This window comes from Macrotis lagotis, chromosome 4, assembly GCF_037893015.1.
Source record: "Macrotis lagotis isolate mMagLag1 chromosome 4, bilby.v1.9.chrom.fasta, whole genome shotgun sequence".
NCBI lineage: Eukaryota > Metazoa > Chordata > Mammalia > Peramelemorphia > Peramelidae > Macrotis > Macrotis lagotis.
In genome coordinates this window covers 137,402,631-137,408,630 of record NC_133661.1, presented here as the reverse complement: position 1 = coordinate 137,408,630, position 6,000 = coordinate 137,402,631, and the positions used below count along the sequence as shown (strand labels likewise).

General features: G+C 37.0%; 1 long non-coding RNA gene across 1 annotated transcript in view; it reads left to right on the top strand.

Moving 5' to 3' along the window:
* The first annotated feature begins 568 nt into the window (after positions 1-568).
* The window catches only part of LOC141520045 (uncharacterized), an 84,833-nt gene continuing 79,401 nt past the window's right edge, over positions 569-6,000 (top strand). The window contains exon 1 of the long non-coding RNA XR_012477526.1: positions 569-624. This is a non-coding gene — a long non-coding RNA (uncharacterized LOC141520045). The remainder of the gene's footprint in view (positions 625-6,000) is intronic.

Sequence of the window (6,000 nt, the reverse complement as noted above, 5' to 3'; positions counted from 1 at the left end):
GAAAGGTCTAAAAACTGTGCCTACCCTTTAATGCAGTGAAACCTGTACTATGTCTTTATCCCAAATGGATTTTTTTTAGGTTTTTGCAAGGAAAATGGGGTTAAGTGGCTTACCCAAGGCCACACAGCTAGGTACTTATTAAATGTATGAGACCGGATTTGAACCCAGGTACTCCTGACTCCAAGGCCAGTGCTTTATCCACTACACCACCTAGCCGCCCCTCCCAAAGAGATTTTTAAAAAGGGGGAAACAATTTATTTGTACAAAAAATATTTAAAGCAGTTCTTTTTGTTGTGGCAGAGAATTAGAAAATAAGGGGATGCTAATCAATTAAAGAAAGGCTAAATAAGTTGTAGTATATGATTGTAATGAAATAACATTGTGCTATAAGACCAACAGGGTGATTTCAGAAAAAATTGTGATCTTATTTGATAGAAAGTAAGACAGACAACTTTAGGTAACTCTGCCTCACTTAAATTCAGTTCATGTGCAAGTTATCAGCTGTGATGTCATAATTCTCTTTGAAAATGAAGAATGAACAATAACTCTCCCAGCTCATACTCAGACCATTAGATTGAGTCCCTGGATCATGGCTAGCTACTTCTCTCCTCAGGATTTCTTGAGGTTAGCTTAAAAGACTGAGAGTAGATGGTCTAATGCTATTATTACTCATAAACTCCAGTTTTTGGTTGTTGTTGTTGTTTTAGTTTAATCATTTTTTTAGTAATGTCCATGATTCCAGTTGGAGTTTTCTTGGCAAAGATGCTTTAGGATCTTTATAATGTTGTGTCATTTCCTTCAACCCATTTTCCAGAGGAAGAACTCCAGATGGGGCAAGCAGGGTTAAGTGACTTGACTTGTGTCACACATCTAGTAAGTATCTGAAGATATATTAAATATTCAGGAAAGTGAGACTTCCTGACCTCAGGCCCAGCACTCTATCCACTGTGACATCTAGTTACCTGATTTGATTTGAACAGTTGTGTTTCCCAAATATTAATTAACCACTTAGCATCAATTAGCTTTTTTCCAAGGGATATTTGCTGAGAAGGAATTATTCCTCCTTGAAAACCATAAGGAAAGAGGGAGAGACAGTACAGCACTCTAGCCTTTTAGATCTACAAACAGTTCTAGTTCTGTAGTTGCTTAAAAGACTTTGCATAAGCACTTAAAAAAGATAAGGAAGCAGTCAGAGGATGCTGGTGAGGCTCCTTTCTAGGCACATTTCTTGAAGCAGACTCAACCATAAATAATAGTAAATAAATAGTAAAGACAAGATGCTCTAAGGATTAGACCCTGATTTACACATCTCCTGTTTACATTTTTGAAATTATGTTTCTTATTTATTTTTTCAATATAGAAATCTTTAGAACTGTTGATTGATAAATATATCATTAAAATATTAAAAATTGCATTTAATGCTTCAGAATTGTCTTCTAGGCCAATGGTGGTTTTAGGACTTTTGCTAGACTGGACACAGTTTGAGATTGTCAATGATGCCTGTGCCCTGGAGGTTGAGTATCTTCCAGGTTCTCATTAGAAGCCAATGTTGGGTCTTATATGTCATCTCCAGGTCTTGAATTTTTCCAAATTGGGTCCACATGCTTTAGGAAGGGAAGTCTGCTCCTTGAGCTACATTGTATGCATGCTGAATTTGTCTCTTCCCATCAGAAATGAATATGAGGGGCGGCTAGGAGGTGCAGTGGATAGAATGGATAGAATACCAGTCCTGGAGTCAGGAGGATCTGAGTTCAAATTCAACCTCAGACACTTAACAATTACCTTGTTGTGTGACCTTGGGCAAGCCACTTGACCCCATTGCCTTGAAAAACAAAAACTTAAAAAAAGAAGTGAATATGAATGGGCAGTATGTATTTCACCATTCATTATAAGATCTTCAGTTATTTCCCCTCCTTGCCTTCTATGTTACCAATTGAACTTCATGGCAGAAAACTACAGAGTTTGCACTAACATTCTGAAGATTTGTGGTTAATTGTATATCCTAATAATTATCAGGACCAGAATTTGATATCTTGTAGACTACTATGATTGATTTGTTTGTGTTTTCCATACCCTCTGAATCCTTGTTATCAGACACCTAGACATGGCTCCTTGGTTCCCCTTGTAATTGCCTCTTTGGCTCTGAATTTGTTTGATAGCCAACTTTAAATCTTAATTTGACAAATAAGATTTAAAAAAAGTAACCAACTTTGTCAAAATGTAATTATAAAAATATATCATTCAAGTTTATGGAGAGCAGTAAAGAATCCTTATCAGAATAGAACTTGGATCCTGCTTCCTTCAACAACTCTAGCTTTTGTAAGAACAGTTTCTGGAATGATGCACACTTGAAAAGATTCTTTTTTTATTCTTGTGATCATCTAACACTTTCCAAACTATTAGCAAATGATTCCTAATAGATGTTGCAAACAAAGTGGCATTACTATCAATTAAGAGTATTAATTGGGTGCTTATTCATACCAGATATTGAGCAAATCAAAAAACCAAAATGAAATAGCACCTGTCCTCAGAAACTTTTATTTCTATCAGGAGAGACAGAATGTACAACCTGCTTTTCAAACTATACAGTATATTGCACTACCATTCCCATTTTCCTAGTCATTGTGTTCTACTTATTATTGCTCATTTAATTCCATCTCTGGGCTTTTATTGACTGCTCCTCTTTTCACATCTCTCCCTTATACCCCTTAGTTCCTATTAGATTCATATCTAGCATTCCCTTTTATAAGAAATCCATTCTCATCATTTAGCCAATACTTCCCACCCTCCTCAAACTAGCTTGAATTCATTTAGAGACAGCTTGACAAAGTGAATAGAGAGCTAATTTTAGAGTAAAAAACAAACAAACATGTATTTGGATCCTGATGCTTATGGTAGGCAAAGTGATTCTGTGACCTTGGACAAGTCATATAACTTCTCAGTGGTACAGGTAATTTTCTAACACTATAACTTGCAGAGAAGGTTTGCATTTATATTTTTAGAGAACATGTCATCATTTATGAATCCTTCACTATGATTACAGGTCTAGCTTCTATCCATATATCACATATACATACATATAAATATATATATATATATATATATATATATATATTTGTACTATTTATAAACACGTTAGTAGGTAGAATGTGAACTCCTTGGAGTTCTATTTAATTTTTGTATTTGTCATTGTGTGTGTCTCTATTGGCTATCAGACTACCTTGCACAGAATTAGTATTTCCTAACCACTGAAGGAGTAATAGAAATGTATACAAGAAAATTTTGAAAAATCATTTTTGATGAAGCAATAGCTGGTAACACAAGGAAATCAGGAAAGTCTTCCTATAGAAGATGTCATTTGAGTTGAGTTTTGAAGTTTATTATGTAAATTTTGATATTGAGGTTACCACTATGCATTCAGCAGTAACACTAATTTAATATAAACAATTTTTCTCAGAAGGTTTTCTATAGGCATTGACTCTCCTCAAATGTCTATACTTTTATATACAATTGCCTATTGAAATCCAATTTGTTTTCCACATTTGGAAGGATAAAGGAGTTCTTTCATTTCTTGAAAGTATCACACTTTCACTCCCTGGAAACTATAACTATGTAGTATCTATTTCCCTATAAAGTGCTGTGGTTAGTAAATAATAAGAAATCATTTGATTTACTACAATTTTATTGTTTTATGAACCATTACCAATCCCAATTCTCCAAAAGGATTCAGTATCTATATACAAAATCTTTCAGAAAGGTTTCTAATGGGCTGAAAAAATGTACCTTTTAAAAATATTTTTTAAAAAAATATTTCTTTTGAGGGTGGAGCCAAGATGGCAACAGAAGTGCCTCTCATAGGTGCTCTCTCTCTATGATATTTCAAAATTTATAAAATAATGACTCTAAATTTTCAAGAGACAGAACCCACAGAGGGATCTAGTGAGGCAATTCTCCAGCCCAAGGTAACCTGGAAAACAGTGGAAGGGCTCCACTACATGTGGCATGGCCTACCAGAGTGAAGGAACTTCAGCCTCCCAGAGGCAGCCCCAGGGCTCCTGGGAGCCACAGGCTCACAGCAGCAGGGGCAGTTTCCTGACCTACACCTCAGGTAGTACCAGGCACAACTTGGAAGATCAGTGTAGGGATGAGCAAGTGAAGCCCAGCCCTCAGGGCATTCAGCTAGCAGTGGCAAGCAGCCCAAATCCAGAAAACAGAAGCAGGTGGAGCTAATAAACAGGAACCCCCAGGCAACTGAGCCTACCCAAGGTAGGGGAGTGGAGAGAGACTTCCAAGGTCTCTCCTTGGACTCTGCTCCAGGACTCTGGGGCTCTGACCACATTCAGATCCTGATCACAGTCTAGGACCCCCATAGAACAGCAGGACCCCCCCACCTCAGCCCCATGGCAGAGGGGTGTGCTTGTGGTCATTCACAGACCAGGAGGGAAGACAGAGCCTCACACATGAGGATCCTTGGGGGGGGGGGTCCCAATAATACTCAAAAGATTGGGAAGCACCCCAAAACCAGGCACAGGCTGGGGAAATGAGAAAAAAAGAGGAACAACATTGAGAAACACATTGTCTATGATCCCAAGAAAGTGCAAAATACTCAATCTGAAGATGAGGAAGTACAAGGTCCTGCATCTAAAGAATGCAATAAAAATGGAAATTGAGTTAAGGCTATGACAGAGCTCAAAAAAGATTTTGAAAATCAAGTGAGGGAACTAGAAGAAAAATTGGGAAAAGAAATGAGAGAGGTGCAAGAAAAAAACATGAAAAAGAAGACAGCGGATTAGTCAAGGAGATCCAAAAAAATGCCGAAGTAAATAACATAGGTCAAATGGATAAAACAGTTCAAAAAGTTATTGAGGAGAAGAATGATTTAAAAAGCAGAATTGGCCAGATGGAAAAAGAGATAAGAAAACTCTCTGAGGGGGCAGCTAGGTGGCAGTGGATAAAGCACCGGCCCTGGAGTCAGGAGTACCTGGGTTCAAATCCGGTCTCAGACACTTAATAATTACCTAGCTATGTGGCCTTGGGCAAGCCACTTAACCCCATTTGCCTTGCAAAAACCTAAAAAAAAAAAACTCTCTGAGGAAAACAATTCCTTCACATGTAGAATGGAACTAAAGGAACTAAAGGAAGCTGCTGACTTTACAAGTCAAGAAATAATACTTCAACACCAAAAGAAAGTGTTCAATTCAAAAGAATGAAAAATTAGAAGAAAATGTGAAACATCTCATTGAAAAAACAACTGATCTGGAAAACAGATTCAGGAAAGATAATTTAAAAATTATTGGGGTACCTGAAAATCATGGGCAGGAAAAGAGCCTTATCATCATTTTTAAAGAATTCCTACAGGAAAATTGCTCAGATATCCTAGAAGCAGAGGACAAAATAGAAATTGAGAGAATCTACCAATCTTCTCTGGAAAGAGATCAAAAAAAAAAAAAACCCCAGGAATATTATAGCCAAATTCCAGAACTCCCAAGTCAAAGAAAAAATATTACAAGCAGCCACAAGGACACAATTCAAATATCATGGAGCTACAGTCAGGATCACATGGGACTTAGCAGCAACTATATTAAAGGCTCATAGGACTTGAAATATAATATTCTGAAAGGCAAAGGAGCTCAGAATACAACCAAGAATCAACTACCCAGCAAAACTGAATGTCCTCTTCTAGGGGAAAAAGATGGACTTTCAATGAACCAGAGGAATTTCAAATGTTCCTGTTAAAATGGCCAGAGCTGAACAGAAAGTTTAATCTTAAAATATAGGACTCAGGTGAAGCATAAAGAGTGGAGGAGAAGGGGAAAATATGAGGGACTTAATGATGATGAACTACATGTATTCCTGCATCGAAAAATGATACTGATAATACTCATAAGAAACTTCTCGTTTAATAGAGCAGGTAGAAGGAGCTTTTATAGAAGAAGCACAGGAGAGAATTGAATTTGAAGATATAATAAAAAATGGAGTCAATGACTGAAAGGGAAATGT